Raw genomic sequence first — 19,570 nt, 5'->3', positions numbered from 1 at the left:
ATGGTGGTGGTGGTGGTGGTGGTGTGGTTGTCTGGCTGATGGTGGTGGTGGTGGTGGTGGTGTGGTTGTCTGCCTGATGGTGGTGGTGGAGGTGTGGTTGTCTGACTAATGGTGGTGGTGGTGGTGGTGTGGTTGTCTGCCTGATGGTGGTGGTGGTGGTGTGGTTGTCTGACTGATGGTGGTGGTGGTGGTGTGGTTGTCTGCCTGATGGTGGTGGTGGTGGTGTGGTTGTCTGAGTGATGGTGGTGGTGGTGGTGGTGTGATTGTCTGACTGATGGTGGTGGTGGTGGTGTGGTTGTCTGACTGATGGTGGCGGTGGTGGTTGTGGTGGTTTGGCCGACTTACTGACTGTGGTGTCTAACACGTGTAAACTCAATAATCTTTATAAAAAGTGATTCAAAATACATAATTAACCATTCCTTGTTTTTAATAAATCGAAAGAAAAATATAGTTTTGGGCTTATCTTGCGAGAATGAATGCGTTATATATCATTACAGAACCGAGTGCTTATCATGTAATTTACGTCTCGCTGAGTAATGTGTGCGCGCCGCTTGGGGCGCCACTGTCGCCCCGGTTACAAGAGAATGTCACGACTGTCCCCCTCCTTACACTTTTTCTCTTTATTATTATTATTACTAATTGTAGTTATGGTGGTGGTGGATGTGGTAGTATCATTAGAAGTAGCAGAGCATCGTTACTACGAAGATTTACTGCAGTGGTAGTAGGGTACGTGCTCCCATGTCGTCGAAAAAAAATTAACATTCATGTCATGCAGAGGCACAACTGTCGCGGAAAGCCTCCTAAACTCAAGTGTGCCAGTGGGGTACCACTTTGGCAGGCTACTTAAGGAGAGGTTTTCCCATATCGCCTGTCGCGGGTTCGATTCCCGGCGCCAGTAAAACCTTATCCGGGTCTGAATTAATTTATCGTGAGTTTCGTGACATGCAGAGGTGGTATGGAAGTATAGGAAAGTTGGAATTCAGTGACATTACAGCCACTTTCACATTATGTTGAACGAGGCAACGGTATCTTGCAAATATCGGGACGAGGCCAACAACATATTATTTCCATATAGATAGCACAAGTACGTTTTTTTTTTCCATCAGAGGACACGGCTCAAAGGCAATAAAAAGAGTACAAAAAAAAGCCCGCTACTCGCCGCTCCTATAAAAGATAAAAGTAAAGAGTAGCCAAAAGAGAGGTCCATTTCGGGTGGAGAGGTGTCTTGGTACACTTTTCTTGAAAGAGGTCAAGTCATAGGCAGGAGGAAATACAGACGAAGGTAGGCTATTCTAGAGTTTACCAGTGAAGGGGATGAAAGAATGGAGATGCTTGTCAACGCTTGCATAAGGGATTTGGACAGTATAGGGATGAGCATGAGTAGAAAGTCGTGTGCAGCGGGGCCGCGGGAACGGGGGAGGCATGCAGTTAGCAAGTTCAGAAGAGCAGTCAGCATGAAAATATCGATAGAAGATAGAAAGAGAGGCAACATGGCGGCGGAATTTAAGAGGTAAAAGACTATAAGTAAGAGGAGGAGAGCTGATGAGACGAAGAGCCTTAGGGCCGGTTTCACAGTCGTTTTGTTTGTTTTGATCGTTACCAATGGCGCCGATCGACGCTATTGTTTTTCACGTGAAACTGGCCTATACGGATAGGGTAGTGACGGCTGCAGAGGAAGAAAGAGGTGTTGAGAGTGTGTGGAAAGGTGCGGGGCTAGGCTAACCACGCAGCCGCCACTACCCCATCGGCCAGTTTTAACTGGAAATTCTATAGCGGCGATCGCCGCAATTGGTAACGATCAAAACTGACAAAGTGACTGTGAAAGCGGTCCTTAGACTCCACTCTGTCTAGGAGAGCTGTATGAGTGGAGAACCCCCACACGCGAGATGCATACTCCATACGAGGGCGGACAAGGCCCCTATAAATGGAAAGCGTCTGTGCGTGGGAGACGAACTGGCGGAGACGGTACAGAACGCCCAGCCTCGAGGAAGCTGATTTAGTAAGAGAAGAGATATGAAGTTTCCAGTTGAAATTTTGAGTTAAGGATAGACCGAGGATGTTTAGTGTTGAAGAAGGTGATAGCTGAGTGCTGTCGAAAATAGGGGATAGACATCTGGAAGATTGTGTCGAGTGGATAGGTGGAGAAACTGTGTTTTTGAGGCGTTGAAGGATACCAGGTTCTTCTTGCCCCAATCGGAAATAATAGTACGTTCTGAAGCTAAGCGTTCTGCAGCCTCCAGCCTAAAATCGTTTAGTTCCTGTTGAGTGGGTCTTTTATTAAAAGAAGTTGAATAATTTAGAGTGGAGTCATCGGCGTAAGAATGGATAGGACAGTTCGTTTTGGAAAGAAGATCATCAATGAACAACAAAAAGAGAATAGGAGATAGGACAGAACCCTGCGGGACACCACTGTTAATAGGTTTAGGGAAAGAACAGTGACCGTCTACCACAGCAGAAATAGAACGGTCAGAAAGGAAACTGGAGATAAAGGTACAGAGACAAGGATAGAAACCGTAGATGGGTAGTTTGGAAAGCAAAGATTTGTGCCAGACCCTATCAAAGGCTTTTGATATGTCCAGCGCAACAGCAAAGGTTTCACCGAAACGGCTAAGAGAATATGACCAAGAGTCAGTTAGGAAGTCAAGGAGATCACCAGTAGAACGCCCCTTGCGGAACCCATACTGGAGATCAGATCGAAAGTCAGAAGTGGAAAGGTGATTTTGAATCTTCCGGTTAACGATTGATTCAAAAGCCTTAGATAGACAACAAAGTAAAGCTATAGGACGGTAGTTTGAGGGATAGGAACGATCACCCTTCTTAGGCCATGGCTGTACGAAGGCATACTTCCAGCAGGAAGGAAAGGTAGATGTTGACAGGCAGAGGAGAAAGAGGCAGAAATGTAAAGATCATGGTTAGCAGGAGTGCGAAGCCTCTGGTACCTTTTGTGAGCTGCCACTCTATCTTTGACAGCACGAGAACAAGCGTGATTAAACCAAGGCTTTTTAGTATGAGGAGTAGAGAAAGTATGTGGAATGTAAGCCTCCATTCGAGAGACAATCACCTCTGTGATGCGGTGGGCACCCACAGGGGGGTCTCGCTCCTGGAAGCAGTAGCTAATCATTCCACGGGAAATCGGAAAAGTACATCCTTAGGTCGTCCCACCGAGCTGAAGCAAAATGCCAGAAGCATCGCCTCTTCGGTGGGTCCAGAGGGTGTACAGGAGCGATAGGACAGGATACATAAATAAGGTTGTGTTCGGAGGAGCCCATCGGAGAGTACAGTTTGACAGAGTAAGTAGAGTAAGCAGAAGGGTGGAATCTACTCCCGTTTCATGAAATATAGACCAAGACAAAAATTCTCATGACGTACGAGAGAGTGATACGCCCTTTGAGTCCATAAAATTTCTGTGTCGCATCACGCCACCCCGGTCTCCATAGTTCTGGAGCCAAGGGGTGTTATCATGGTTGAGAGGGCCCCGAAGTCACCCACCTGATTTTTTATATTAGTGATATTGTACAATCTGAAACTTGTCAGAATAGTACTTAGCACAAGCGACCCATAAAATAAAGAGTGAGCTTACTTTAGATGGTCGTAGTTATCAAATGATAACACCTATAGATATATGATACCACTGACAAAATAGTCAATTTTATCAGTTACAGGATGGACTCAAGCAGGATAAAGATTACTTAAAAAAAAAAAAAAAACATATCACCATAAGCGAAAAAATGAGATACTATAAAAATTGCTTAAAATTCCAGGGTTTTAACAAAAAATGAAATAACACTTCCAGTGGACAAACTTATCAATTATTGAGCAGTACTAACTCAATACACAAAAAAGAAGTTTAAATCCACCAGAAGAATATTTTATGCAGATTGAACCGTTTTTGGGTCCAGCTTAATGCATAACTCATGCTCATCCCTATACTGTCCAAACCCCTTATGCAAGAGTTAACCAGCATCTTCACTCTTTCATCCCTCACGCTGGTAAACTCTGGAACAATCTTCCTTCATCTGTATTTCCTCCTGCCTACGACTTGAACTCTTTCAAGAGGAGGGTATCAGGACATCTCTCCTCCCGTATTTGATCTTACTTTCGGCCACCTCTTTTGTTTCTTTTTTAGGAGCAGCGAGTAGCGGGCTTTTTTTTTTAATATTGTTTTCTTTTTTTGTGTGCCCTTGAGCTGCCTCCTTTGTTGTAAAAAAAAAAAAATAAAGAATGAACAAAAACGGTTGTAAATGGTAGGGTTCCGCTAGTCCATACTTAGTGCCTATTCCATGCAGCTTCCATCCTTATCTGACCAGCTGGATTATTAGAGTCTGTGTCAGAAATATGGCATTTACAATACAGACAGCACCGTAGATTAAGGTCTACAAGAACATCGCTTGGTGGCACGAGTTTTTTTTTTACATGGCATTGGTAATTCTTCTGGCGGTAAAACCAGACGTCGGTCTGGCTAAAGGATGTCTTCAGCTACTCTGTTGCTAAAGTTCTGTGGAATAAGGAGCACTCTTTCCAGACAGTGTAGTTGCATGTATGTCCCATAAAATGTCTTGAGAGTATGTCTCTGGATGGACCGACTGGTTGGCAATAGATGTAGAATAGTTTTCTTGTTGTGGTGGGAGAGGTGGCATTTCAACTTATCCATTGTTTACAGTGTTGCTGACTTATACAGATTGTGATCAGCTCGGTGCAGGATGGGACTCATTACACAAGATCCCTCGTTGCTCTTTAAACATAGACAGGTAACAATTGGCAGATATTTTCACATCAAATATCTTAAACAATACAAGAATGAACATAAATTTTTACGGCTAATGAAAAACCTTGTATCAGAGAAGAAGAGGGAAGAGAGCAATCTATATCTGGAATTCTTCTTGACAACCCCATCAAACATGATTAATGACTTCACCAGCTTCAGGTATGTGATAATGAAGGTGTTTGAGACATTTGCCTTCTGGGATTGTTTTGTTGGGATGGTATGTGTCCTGAAAGACCTTTTGAGAGCTGATCGGTAGGAAAACTGTGATATACACCTCCACAGTGTACAAGCTGCTCTACCTCTGTTTGCTGGATGTGATCGGATCAGTTACCTCCGATGGGCATCAGTATATTTGGAGGATATGAAGAAACTACAAGCAGATGCTCCGGCGGTGTATGAGAGCTTCAAAGCCGGGTTCGTGGTGAAGTGACGAGAAGGATTATTCAATTGTTAGTGCTGACATGTCTTTAGCAAACCATCAATTGATATCAAAAGAGTTCAGGTGGCATCATTGGTTGTACAAAAAGAAAGCAGTTCGTTGCTCATTGCGATATCATATATCATGGAATGTTGGCTGTAGTTAACCTCCAATGTGAATTCAGTGGTGTCGCTACACCAAGCAGAGAACTTCTTTTGAATCATTAGTTCAAACCGCCAGCCACATGAACATCCGATGCCTTGATCCAGTATATAATGCAGTACATGATAGAGCATGCACATCCAGTGACTCTACCAATAGAGATAAACAATAATGACCAGCACATCCTCACTCCATGAGGTCATGTTCAACAAAATCCGTGGCAGCCCTCTTAAGTTTGATGACAATTCAGAAAAAAAATATATATATATTTTCGGAAAAAAAGGTTCGTTACAAAACAGGTTCATCTTTGATACCATTCACAGGACGAACCTCATTGACATTCAAATTCATGAAGTCGGAAAAGAGTAAGAGTAAAGCAAGCAAGACAAACAAGACAAAACAGAGATTAGCAGAAACTCAAATCTTCAATACTGTCCCTATGACATGCAATACATGTGGTTGAGGTTTGAGCTGGTTGAGAATTGCTACCTTTTTAATGAGGATGGCCTTATATATATATATATATATATATATATATATATATATATATATATATATATATATATATATATATATATATATATATATATATATATATATATATTTTTTTTTTTTTTTACAGCAAAGGAGAAAGTCCAGGGGCGTTAAAAAAGCACGCTATTTACTGCTCCTGAATAGAGAACAAGAGTGGCCAAAAAGAGAGATCAATTTCGGGAGGAGAGGTGTCCTGATGAAGATGCTGGTTAACCCTTGTATAAGAGGTTTGGACAGTATAGGGATGAGCTTGATCAGTAAGTCGTGTGAGGCGAGGCCTCGGGAGGGGGGGAGGCATGCAGTTAGCAAGTTCAGAAGAGCAGTCAGCGTGAAAATATCGATAGAAGATAGAGAGGCAACATCGTGACGGAATCAGAAGAAACCAAAGGAAAGTGACCTGTGCAGTGAATTAGAGAAACCCCTGGACAGAAAAAAAACTACCTAAAACCGTCACAATGGAAGCCAAAAAGTACAGCAATTATCATCTATGGTAGGCGGTGGCTGAACGGATAGCAAGACGGCCCCGCGTTCAGGAGGACGCGAGTTCAGTCCCCGACCGGTGCCACCAAGCTGGGATTTTTCAGCCGCCGCCGAGTGGCTTAAAACTACCCACATGCTGTCCAGAAGACCACCTATCAACCCGGATTAAAGATGAGCTCCGGGAGGGCAGCATGAACCAATGCAAGATGGCGCCACTATAAACACTCGCCTGCGCCAGAACGGGCTGGGCCGACCATCAGGACCCACCGGGAAGAAGCCTTGGACCGACCATCAGGATCCACCGGGAAGAAGCCTACCGGAGCAATAGGCCACGACGTAAAAAAGAAAAAAAAATGTGTACCCCGCTTGAGTTGCCCAAGGTGAAAACGTTTGGTACACTTTGTTTACACTTCATTGATACAACATATGGATTTGCAGGCAGTCAAATCACAGTGACCTTGTGTTTGATACATATATGGATGGTTCAGTTAAAAACACCGCAAGGACGAGATGTAGCTTTAGTCCAATCGACCTGAATGAAGTGAATGCGGAGACACAGTTGCCAGTGACTAAGGATGTTGTTTCGGCGTGAGCCACAAAGGAAGTCAAACTGCCAGGGTTACTTTGAAGCCATATCTTAGGGAACCCAAAGCCAATGACATATGTAGTAATTAATTAAATGAGTCCTGATATACCTGAGCCATGCAGGGCTATTTTCAGTCACAGAGAATGACTCTTCCAATAGTAGACTGATTTGCTTTATAAACTGCCCTCATACGGATTGTATCCTTTTCTCTTTTCCTTTATCTCCAGTTTCCTCTCCTGCCGTTATATCTCACTATTCTTCCCCTAAACCCATCAACAGTGGTGTTCCACAGGGCTCTGTCCTATCACCCATTCTCTTCCTGTTATTCATAAATGATATTATTTTCCATAACAAACTGACGACTCCACTCTGCATTATTCAACTTCTTTCAACAGAAGACCCTCTCAACAAGACTTGCAAGACTCCAAACTGGAGGCTGCAGAATCCTTAACCTCAGACCTTGCTACCATTTCCGATTGGGGTAAAAGGAACCTTGTGTCATTCAATGCCTCGAAAACCCAATTTCTCCACCTGTCAACTCGACACAATCTTCCAAACACTCAGCTGTCACCTTATTCTACACAAAACATCCTCGGTATATTCTTAGCTCAAAATCTCAACTGGAAACTTCACATCTCCTCTTCTACTAAATCAGCTTCCTTGAGGTTGGGCGTTCTGTATCGTCTCCGCCAGTTCTTCTCCCACGCATAAATGCTTTCCATATATAAAGGCCTTGTCCGCCTTCACATGGAGCATGCATCTCAAGTGTGGGGCGGCTCTACTAACACAGCTCTCTTGGACAGAGTGGAGTCTAAGGCTCTTCGTCCCATCACCTTCCCACCTCTTACTGACAGTCTTCTACCTCTTAAATTTCGCCGCCATGTTGCATCTCTACGTATATTCTATCGATATTTTCATGCGGACTGCTCTTCTGAACTTGCTAACTGCATCTCCCCCCCCCCCCCCCTCCCGCGGCCCCGCTGCACACAACGTTCTACTCAAGCTCATCCCTATACTGTCCAAACCCCGTATGCAATAGTTAACCAGCATCCCAAGTCTTTCATCTCCTTCACTGGTAAACTCTGGAACACCCTTCCTTCGTCTCTATTTCCTCCTGCCTATGACTTAACCTTTTCCAAGAAGAGTATACCAAGACACCTCTTCATCCGAAATTGACCTTCTCTTGGCCACTCTATACTTTTCGCTCTGTGGGAGCAACAGTTAGCGTGCTTTTTTTCTTAATTTTCTTTTTGTTGCTCTTGAATTGCTCTCTCTGCTGTAAAACAAAAAACAAACAAAAAAAATGTCGGTATTGAAGAAGTAAACATGAAGATGATCCCCCATGCTTTCCATGCAGTATGCCTTGGAGCAAACATAATAGTTTTGCTATGTAATGCTACAGACGTCATGATCCTTGGGTTGAATTATTGGGATTTCCTAAAGAGCCACGGCCTACAGGAACTGTGGATTAGAGTTGATGTAGGAAATACCACGAGGTATATTCATCTTCATGTCTTGGCTGCGGGGTTGGGCACATGTGTCAGTGGAAGTCTTGTAGCAGTGCATCATCTCATTGGCTGTGACTCAACAATCGCTACAACTTTTGGTATCGCCAAAAAGCCATTGACTTTGTATTGATTGAAGAGTTCCTGGTTAATGTGTACCAGTCAGCAACGCTGTGCAAAACAATGGATAAGCTGTAATACCACTTCTTCCACCATAGCAAAAATAAATAAATATCCTAGAGCCTATCCATCTCGTCGGTCTATCCAAGGACATACTCTCAAGTCATTTTATAGGACATACATGCAACTACACTGTCTGGAAAAAGTGCACCTTGATCCACAGAACTGGCTACAGAGTAGTTGATGGCATCCCTCAACTAGACCGACGTCAGGCCAGTGCCATGTAAATACAACCCTTGCGCCACCAAGAGATTTTACATAGATTTACATAGAAAATCAGACCACACAGACCCCATGGTCCAGACTTGGTGGTCTGTCCTTAAACCTAAGTGATTTTACATTAATCAGAAGACTCCAAAACGTTGCATTTCTACTCTAGTTGATATTAAGTTGAAGGAAGTGACGGTCGAGCTTATTTTTGAAGGAGTCAATCGTGTTACACTGGACCACTGATGGTGGAAGCTTATTCCATTCTCGCACTACAACGTTGGTGAAGAAAAATTTGGTGCAATCTGAATTTACTTGTCTACATCTGAGTTTTACGCCATTGTTCCTCGTGCGCAGACTGTCATCGATCATAAACAATGTTGATCTGTCTACATTCGTGAAACCATTAAGTATTTTAAAACATTCGATCAATTTTCCTCTGAGGCGACGTTTCTCAAGAGAGAACATGTTAAGGATAAGCCTTTCTTCGTAGGATTTGTTGCGCAAGGAAGGATCATTTTCGTTGCCGACGCTGAACACCTTCTAATTTAGCAATATCCTTTGCATGGTGGGGACCAAAACTGTACCGCATATTCAAGTGGGGTCTGACTAAACTGTTGTAGAGCGGGAGTATTACATCTTTATTCTTGAATACAAAGTTTTTTAATGAAGCCCAACATTCTGTTCGCTTTATTTGCTGCATCGATGCATTGCTGTGAGAATTTGAGGTTTGACGCGATTTTGACCCCAAGTCTTTGACGCATTGAACGCTTTTGAGTTTAACGCCGCGCATTTCGTATTCGAACTTCTTAGTCCTCGTTCCAACTTGAAGGACCTGGCACTTGTCTACGTTAAGGGCATCTCCCATCTATCCGACCAAGCTGAAATTTTGTGCAAATCCTCTTGGAGGCTTTGCCTGTCTTCGTCAGTGAGAACCGAGTTACCAATCTTTGTGTCGTCTGCAAATTTACTAATGCGGTTATTGAGTCCAACATCCACGTCGTTGATGTAAATAATGAAGAGCACTGGGCCAAGGACCGAGCCCTGAGGGACGCCACTAGTGACAGGCGCCCACTCTGAGTTAAATCCGTCAATCACTACTCTTTGTTGTCTGTTGCTCAACCAATTCGCGATCCATTGGTTTACTTGACCGTCAATACCTATTTGCTTTAATTTGTAAAGTAATTTATGATGCGGGACTTTATCAAACGCTTTCTGGAAATCAAGATAGACTACGTCCAGTGATTTAGTTACGTCATAAACAGTGAAGAGGTCGTTATAAAAGGTTAATAGGTTTGATAGGCAGGATCTTTTGTTTCGGAAGCCATGTTGTGAGTCCCCAATCAATGAGTGGCTTTCAAGGTAACTCACAATTTTGTCTCTAATTATGCCTCAAGTAGCTTACCTACAACCGAAGTTAGACTAATGGGCCTGTAATTACCTGGTACTTTTTGTCTCCTTTCTTAAAAATCGGTGTCACGTTAGTCTTTTTCCAATCTGAAGGGACGATGCCTTGTCGCAAGGACATATTGAATACGGTTGTGAGGGGAGAGTATTTCGCTCTTCGTTTCTTTCAGCAGAGTTGGATATACTTTGTCAGGTCAGGACTTTATTTGTTTTAAGTGAATGGAGAGCTTTAAGGACTTCATCGGTTGTTATTTCAAAATTAGGCAATGCATGCTCGAGATTTACAATAGTACTGGTGTTGGTGGTAGCGAGAGGAAGACTGTTAGTATTAAACACCGAGGAAAAGTAATTGTTTAAGAGGTTTGCAATGTGTTGGCTGTCAGTCACTAGTGCACCGTCGCTGTTTGTTAAAGGTCCAATACCACTTTTGATCGCCTTTCTGTTGTTTACGTAACTGAAGAAAGATTTCAGGTTATTTTACAGTTGGCTGCAATATTTTCTTCATATCTACGCTTTGCCTGACCTACTAGTCTTTTTACTCGTCGCCTGGCATCATTATAGAGTCTAATGTTCTCGGGCGTGCTTTGTTCTTTCTTTAACCTGTAAAACAATTTTCTCTCATTGACTGATTGTTTAATTTCGCTATTAAACCACGGTGGGCTTTTATTAGTGTTAATTCGCTTCTCGCACAAGGGACGAATGTGTTCTGCTGAGTGAGTAAGTGATTTTAAAACTTTAGCAAGCTTAGCCTCTACGTTGCCGTCATCTGATAGTTGTATTTCTGTTAGTTTTTGTCGGATTTCTACGAAGTTAGCTCTTTGAAATTGGGCACCTTTACTTTATTTTCAGTCACTGATGATTGAGCTTTAATGTCGACGCGCACTAATTTATGATCGCAAGAACCGAGGTGTTCTCCTACCGTGACACTACTGACAAGGTTATCTTGGGTCGTTATAACAAGGTCGAGTATATTATTTTGTCGAGTTGGCTCCAGAAACCATTTGGCTTAGATAATTTTCTTCTAGAAATTCGATCATTCTATATGACTCGCCTTCTGTACCTGACAGTGTCCAGTCGATATGGGGGTTAAAGAGTCTCCTAATATCAGTGAGTCGTTGTTATTAAGTGACTGCCTTAAGACGCTGTACATTTCAAGGTCGTCATCAGTGATTGCCCGGGAGGTCTGTAGGTGACAGATATATTTAAATTGACTTTGCAATGTTTACTCGCACGCACAAATGTTCAACGTTACTGTTTCCGGTGTCGTTTGTCGGTGGGTTGCAAATAGCTTTTGACATAAAGGGCGACGCCACCGCCTCTACGGTTTACACGATCTTTGTTGAAGAGTCTGTAGCCATCTATGTTGTATTCGGAACTTAAATCAATATTTGTGGTGTCGATAAATGTTTCGGTTATAGCAATTATGTCAAAATTTTCTGTTAAAGCAAGACATCTCAGTTCATCAAATTTGTTTCTTAGGCTAACGCGCATTGAAACTAAGGGATTTTAAGTTATCTAGAGCTGGTAATACAGGTGGTGGTACTTGCGGGATCACGGTTACGGGTTTGTTGCGATGCACGGCGTCTATTTACACGGGCAGGGTGGAGGGACGTGGCCGTGACTCGTTTTTGCTCGGATGACACGCACTGCTTCGTTGAGGAGCCTGAGTCTGGCTGCCTGCCGATGGGAGAAAGGTGCAATCCGTCCCTGTGGAAAAGTTCATTTTGTCCATAGAAATTGTCCCATGCGTTTAGGAACTCCACGTCAGCTCCTGCAAAGTCTGTGAAGCGGTTGTTTAGGCTGAAGGCCTTACTGAAAAATCGCTCTCCGCCCAAGTCCGTGGTAGAACTCCTGAAATCAAAATGTTAGGGATTTAGTCTTATACTGCTGGATGAGCCTACGGTACTTCTCCAGGAGTTCCTCAGACCGGGTCGTGGTGACGTCGTTCGTACCTGTGTGGATAACAAACAGTGAATCATTAGTCGCCTGGGGGGAGATCTCCTCAAGAGCAGCAGTTATGTCGTCGATCCCAGCACCAGGATAGCAATAGTTCCGTCTTCGACGAGGAACTCTGCCGCAGAACTCAACGACCTGCTGGCGAATCATGGAGTCACCCACCAGGAAGGTGCTCTCCTGCTCGTCCTCCTCCTCCAGAATGGCAAACCTGTTGAAGCAATGAACAGGATAAATCGCTTGTCTGGCTGGTTTGGCTCCTCCATTCACGACGGTGAAGCCATCATGGTCGGTGCCACTAGCATCCTCCCGTTGCGTGGTGTTGTCCGCTGGTGTCGACGGTACCGCTGAGGGCAAGGGGGCGGTTGGAGAAGGGTTTGGCACCACAGCAACGTTAGCCAAGAGATGTTCATGTAGACACCTTGATCTACGGTGCTGTCAGTATTGTAACTGCCAGATTTGTGACATAGGCTGTAATAATCCAGCTGGTTAGATAATGATGGAGGCTACATGGAATAGGGACCATGCATGGACTAGCGGACCTCTACCATTTTTTTACTGACTTTTGTTCATTTTCCAAGCATTAAGCTTATTATGTATTCATTTGGTACCGATCAATAATTGAGAAGTTTGTTCACTGGAAGTATTATACTTCATTTGTTTTGTGGTAAAACCCTGAAATTTCAAGCAATCTCAATGTAATTTATTTTTTTTCGTCTCTGGTGATGTTTTTTCAAGTAATCTAATCCAACTCGAGTCCATCCTGTAGCTGATACAATTGACTATTTTGTGAGTGATATCATATATCCATAGGTGTTACCATTTAGTAATTACAAAAATTTCTTAAGTAAGCTCACTCTCCATTTTATGGGTTGGTTGTGCCAAGTACTATTCTGACAAAAGCACGATTTGTGAGATAATGGACAGGTTTCAGGTTGTGTACCCTCACTAATATTATGCCACATGTGGTCCTCTATCAAATTCAGGCAGGTAATCTCGGAGCCCTCTCAACCATGCAAAACACCTCTTGGCTCCTTGACTACCAAGCGTTAAAAATGGCGGATGGAGAGTTACACACCGGCTGAGTATTAGGAAACGGATTCAAACATGGCAGCATCGTCAAACCTCTCGCTGTTTATATATTTTTATATGTGTATGATATTATAAAGACAATAATAGCAAGAACACATGAAAATGAAGCAGTAAATGGTAGGAAAAACTACTTACACGTTGTTGAAAGGATCTTTCAACGGCGAGTGCTTGGGAAAGGCTAGACTGACACTCCGTGGTCCGAGGAAACCCCTCGACATGATGTAAGCGCGGCACCTTCCCACCTGTGAGATGAAACATCATATTAGTAAAGGTCATCAAGGCCGTCGCCAGAGACGGGTCGGGGTATTGAAGGACTAGTCGAATTTTTTGATTAAAAAAAGCAACTGTGGGGCAAACGAAAAACAAAGCCCTCTCTGCCCTCAATCCTCAGAAGGCTTATGGGCCTGATGGAATGCCTCCTATTGTCCTTAAAAATTGTACTTTCGTGATGACACCCTGCCTGGTCATACTCTTTCGTCTCTGCTTGTCAACATCTACCTTTCTTTCCTGCTGGAATTATGCCTACATACAGCCTGTGCCTCAGAAGGGTGACCGTTCCAATCCCTTAAACTACCGCCCTATAGCTTTAGTTTCCTGTCTGTCTAAAGCTTTTAAATCGATCCTTAACCGGAAAATTCATCAGCATCTATTTACTTCTGATCTTCTATCTGATGGGTATGGGTTCCGCAAAGGGCGTTCTTCTGGTGATCTTCTTGCTTTCTTAACTGACTCCTGGTCATCGTCTCTTAGCCGTTTCGGTGAAACTTTCTCAGTTGCGCTAGACATATCGGAAGCTTTCAATAGAGTCTGGCACAACTCTTTGATTTCTAAACTACCCTCATACGGATTATATCCTTCTCTCTGTACCTTAATCTCCAGTTTCCTTTCCGGCCGTTCTATCCCTGCTGTGATAGACGGTCACTGCTCTTCCCCTAAAACTATCAACAGTGGTGTTCCACAGGGCTCTGTCCTATCACCCTCTCTCGTCCTGTTAATCATCTATGCTTTTTTCCAAAACGAACTGTCCTATCCACTCGTGCGCCGATGACTCTACTTTGTATTATTCAACTTCTTTCAGCAGAACACCCTCCCAACAATAATTAATTACAAGACTCCAGACTGGAGGCTGCAGAACGCTTAACCTCAGACCTTGCTATCATTTCCGATTGGAACAGAAAGAACCTGGTGTCCTTCAATGCCGCAAAAAGTAATTTTCTCCATCTATCAACTCGACACAATCCTTCAAACACCTATCCCCTATTCTTCGACAACACTCAGCTATCACCTTCTACACTAAATATCCTCGGTCTATCCTTAACTCAAAATCTTAACTGGAACTCTCATATCTCTTCTCTCACTTGATCAGCTTCCTCGAGTTTAGTGGTTGTGTACCGTCTCCGTCACTTCTTTTCCCCGGCACAGTTACTATCCATATTCAGGGGCCTTCTCCGTCCTCGTATCTCACGTGTGGGGGGGGCGTCCACTCACACATCTCTTTTGGACAGAGGATAGTTTTAGGCTCTCCGTCTCATCAACTACCCTCATCGTACTGAGTCTTCTACCTCTTATCCGCCGCCGCCATCTTTTCATCTTCTGTCGATATTTTCACGCTAGCTGCTCTTCTAAACTTGCTGACTTCATGTCTCCCACCCTCCCGCGGCCTCGCTGCACACGACTTTCTACTCAAGCTCATCCTTACACTGTCCAAATCCCTGATGTAGGAATTAACCAGCATCTTCATTCTTTCATCCCTCACGCTGGTAAACTCTTCAACAATCTTCCTTTATCTCTATTTCCCCTACCTACGATTTGAACTCTTTAAAGAGGAGTGTATCAAGACACCTCTCCTCCAGAAATTGACCTCTCTTTTGGCCACTCCTCTTAACTCTTTTTATAGGAGCAGTGATTTGCGGGCTTTTTTTTCCCTTTTTTTTTTTTTGCCCTTGAGCTGTTTTCTTTACTGTAAAAAAAATAAAAGTGAAGTTAAAATACCTATGTGTGTGTGTGTGTGTGTGTGTGTGTGTGTGAGAGAGAGAGAGAGAGAGAGAGAGAGAGTCTCAGGAGTAGGCTGTCGATAGTTTGTTTCATTTCATCTCTCTATCAACAAGGCTGGAATTTTGATAAATGTCGCACCTGCGCATTTCTAGTTCGTGAATACGTAAAAATGAATTGTTGTGATTGATATTTAAGCTAATTTTTCAATAATATATTTTAATGTTCATGTATACAAAAAAAAAAAAAAAAAACTCACTCCGTATGAATTCCAAACTTTCCATTCAAGCACACGAAAGACAACCTTGAATCAAGCAGTATTGAGAGATCTCTAACGATCCATGGATTTTCAAATGCCAGTAATTCATCTCAACTCAGGAACATTAACAGACATCTAGCTCTGTATGTGCAAATAAAAGGTATATTTCGAAAAAATATTCGAAATAACATAAAATATTGTTGAATGTGATGCTAGCCAAATTTCGAATATTAGCTACCCATTTTATATACATGTAATAAAAAATTTAAAAAATCCTTGTATAGGTATTGACATAACCAGATAGTGTTTTAGGTACCTGAAACAAGATGAAAAATTTTAGCTCTTTGAAAGGCCATTGTTTATTGAAGTATGAAGTGACTCTACTGATTGATGCAAAATTGACTTTTTAAGCTTGGATGAAATGTTATCGATGTAAATCGGTATAGTTGCGGTTGAAGGCTCTTAGTATTCGTAAACATTCAATTACTTTACGAATATAAAAGAGCTAATATTCACGCAATCACGAACTAACAATGCGCAGTTGCCACATATATATAGATTTTGTGTTGAATATGGTTATCTTACTGACTCGCAAACAGTTATTCGTTCTGGCCATATCTATCTATCTATCTATCTATCTATCTATCTATCTATCTATCTATCTATCTATCTATCTATCTATATATATATATATATATATATATATATATATATATATATATATATATCAATGGGGGCATACGCCGGGGGACGCATCGCCTCGCCCACCCTACGACTCCAAATCCGGGGGTCCCTCCATACAGGCCCCCTTCCCAACCCGAGTACCTCCCGGCAGGATCTATCGACTTACTCACGCCACGAACTCCGTGGGCTTCCCCTTGGCCTCCTTCACTCAGGATTGTCTCTTACAGAGACAACCCGATGAGCAGGATCAGCTTCTGGAAAACGTGCCACGTGCCCGTATAGTCGGAGTTGGCGTCGATACTATGCAGGCAATATATGTCGAATCAGTCTCACGGAGTAGTCGCTGGTTTGACACAAAGTCATTTCAGCGATATCCCATGATTCTGCGTAGACACTTATTACCAAAGGCATCAATCCGCCTCTCCAAGTCCCCATTTAATGTCCATGTCTCACAACCATAGAGTAAGACAGGGAGCACAAGGGACTTGAAGATCCGGATCTTTGTCCTTCTGCACAGGTACCGACAGCGCCATATACTCGTGTTGAGCGAGTCCATAACACCGTGGGCCAGATCAATCCGCCGGAAGACTGCCTGGCCAGACTCACCGTTGTTATGAACTACGCTACCAAGATACGTGAAACTTCCTGAGATCTCAACGTCCTCGCCACACGCACGAACAGACTGTACTGTGTCATCCAGCAAGCCTCCAAACACCTGTACCTTGGTCTTGGCCCAGAAGACCTGGAGTCCCAAGGGCTTCGCCTCCTCGTGCAGTGCCTCGAGAGCTATCACCAAAACCTCCAGCGACTCCGCCAGGATTACTGCATCATCAGCAAAAACAAGGTCAGTGACCCTGGTATTGCCAATGGATGTTCCGCAATGACTCTGGCCCACAACCCTGCTCAGTACCCCAGTACCCAGTCCATACAAGTGTTGAAAAGCGATGGGGCAAGGACATAGCCCGGCCTCACTCCCGCATTCACGGGAAAGAAGCTGGACAAGCCCCACTCACACTTCACAGCACTCTCTGTCCCAGAATACAGGCCAATCAGCAGACCAATAGTCCTCGCAGGAATTCCACGGAGTAGCAGAAGATCCCAGAGTGCCTCACGATGCACTGACTCAAACGCCTTCTTGAGATCGACATAGGCTGCAAGCATCCCCTGTCGAAACTCACGTCGGCGCTCCACCAGTACCCGACGCGCTAGGATACGGTCAGTTGTTGACTTGCCAGGCGTGAGCCCAGACAGTTCAGGTCTCTGCAGCTTCAGCAGCTGGCTACGAATTCGCATCAGCAAAAGGTGGGCAAGCACCTTGCCTGGCACACTGAGCAGTGTAATACCACGGTAGTTGTTGCAGTCCTGGCGGTCCCCTTTCCCTTTCCAGATAGGGACGACCAACCCCCTCTTCCAGTCAGGAGGAATGGTACCGGACTGCCATACGGCAGTCAAGACCGCATGAAACCTGCGGATCATGGCCTCACCTCCAGCTTTGAGCAGCTCCGTACTGATGTTACAGGTGCCACGTGCCAGGTGCCTTCCCACCCCTCAACTTGGCCACAGCCTCTCTGACCTCAACCAGAGAGGGTGGGCTTTCGTCAATGGGTGGGTCAGCATTCGCCACCTGCAACCCAGTAACTGGAAGCTGCCTACGTGGAGGGTCCGCCATGTACAGCTGCTCAAAGTACTCAGCCCAACGAGCCCTCTCCATGTCCGACACCAGGCAGCCGTCAGCTGTTCGGATAGCGCTCACCTAAGAGGGAGACTTAGTCATTCACATTTAAATTGCTCTCGACATCTTCATCGAGACCCCTGACATACCTCTCCTTGTCTCTCCTCAGGAGAGCTCTAGTCCTACGTGACAGAGCCCTGTATTAGTCCCGGTTCCTAGCAAGTCTGGCAGCGCGACTCTCCTCAATATTATCCAGTGTCTCCACCGAGGCAAAGCCACTCCTAGATCTTGGGCGCTCTCCAATGCACTCCTTGGCAGCTTGCAGAGTCTCACGTTTGAAGGTATCCCACAACTCTACAGGGTCTTCCAGGGTGCCAAGCACTTCGAACCGATTTGAGACTGTCGCTGCATACTCCTGAGCACATGCAAGGTCCTTCAGCCTCTCGAGATGGAACACAGTAGTGTTGCATCTCGAAATTCTTATTGACCTGACATGAAGCTTGAGTGTCGCAACAACAAGCCTATGGTCAGTTGCAAAGAACTCAGCATTCCGGTAAACCCTGCAGTTCTGAAGGATCCTCCAAAGAGTACTTACGAGAATGTGGTCGATCTCCTTAGCTACCCCTCCGGCATCGCTATACCAAGTCCAGCGATGCAGCTCTGGTCTCTGGTACCAGTACCCCGCAATTCTCAACCTTCTGGATTTTGCAAAATTCATGAGGAGAGAGCTGTTGATGTTCCTGGTATCAGATCCATGGGGACCAACACATAGCTCGTAGCTAACCCTGTCAGTGCCACTAGTAGCATTGAATTCGTCCAGGACAATGAGTAAGTTCCGGGGAGGGCACCAGGGTAATACGGAATCGAGTTTGGCGTAGAACATCTCCTTCTCTTAAAGTTTCACGCTTCTCGGTAGGAGCGTACACTGCAACAAGAGACATAAAGCCCAGTGTATGCTTCAGCCTCACTCGCATTAAACGCTCATCAACCGGAGCAACCTCAACCACAAATGACAGCAGTCGACCGGAGATGCCCATAGCTACCCCCCTGACATGGAAGCCATTGCTCATGCCGGACCAGTAGAAGGTGTAACCCCCCTCACTAATCTTGCCACTGCCAGGCCTACTTGTCTCAGAGAGTGACACTATGTCCACCCTCAGCCTTCCGAGTTCATTTGATAGGTAGGGCAGTCGATCATCGTCAGAGAGGCTCCGGACGTTCCAGGAGCCCACACGCAGAGCCCTCCGAAGGTTAACCCCGGGCCCAGTTCTGCGGGCGGGCGCAGCCTCTGCACCACCCCGGCCACCCCCAAAACAAAAAGAGGTGCAGGGGTCCCGTAGGCTTTGCCCTGCACCCGTCACTGACGGCAGGCTCCCCGGGTGCGGATGCATCGTGGAAGCCTGCCGCGCGGTCGGGCCCCCCAGCAAGACCAAGTCGGGGTCGAGGCTCGCGCCCCGACCCCGAGGAGGGGGTGAACAGAAGAGAGAGAGAGAGAGAGCGGGGAAAGACTGCTCGGGGGAGGATGAGGGCCCTGCATTCCTCATTCAGATAGACCTGCCCCTACCCTGGTTATTTGGTTACCACCCAGGGTATTGAAATGGTTAGCATACTTGTTGCTAACTATTCCGGCTTGTCACTTAGTGTAGCATTTCCACTGGGGAAACACTACATCAG

This window comes from Eriocheir sinensis, chromosome 4 (genome assembly GCF_024679095.1).
Source record: "Eriocheir sinensis breed Jianghai 21 chromosome 4, ASM2467909v1, whole genome shotgun sequence".
NCBI classification, from domain to species: Eukaryota; Metazoa; Arthropoda; class Malacostraca; order Decapoda; family Varunidae; genus Eriocheir; species Eriocheir sinensis.
This window is presented reverse-complemented; position numbering follows the sequence as displayed.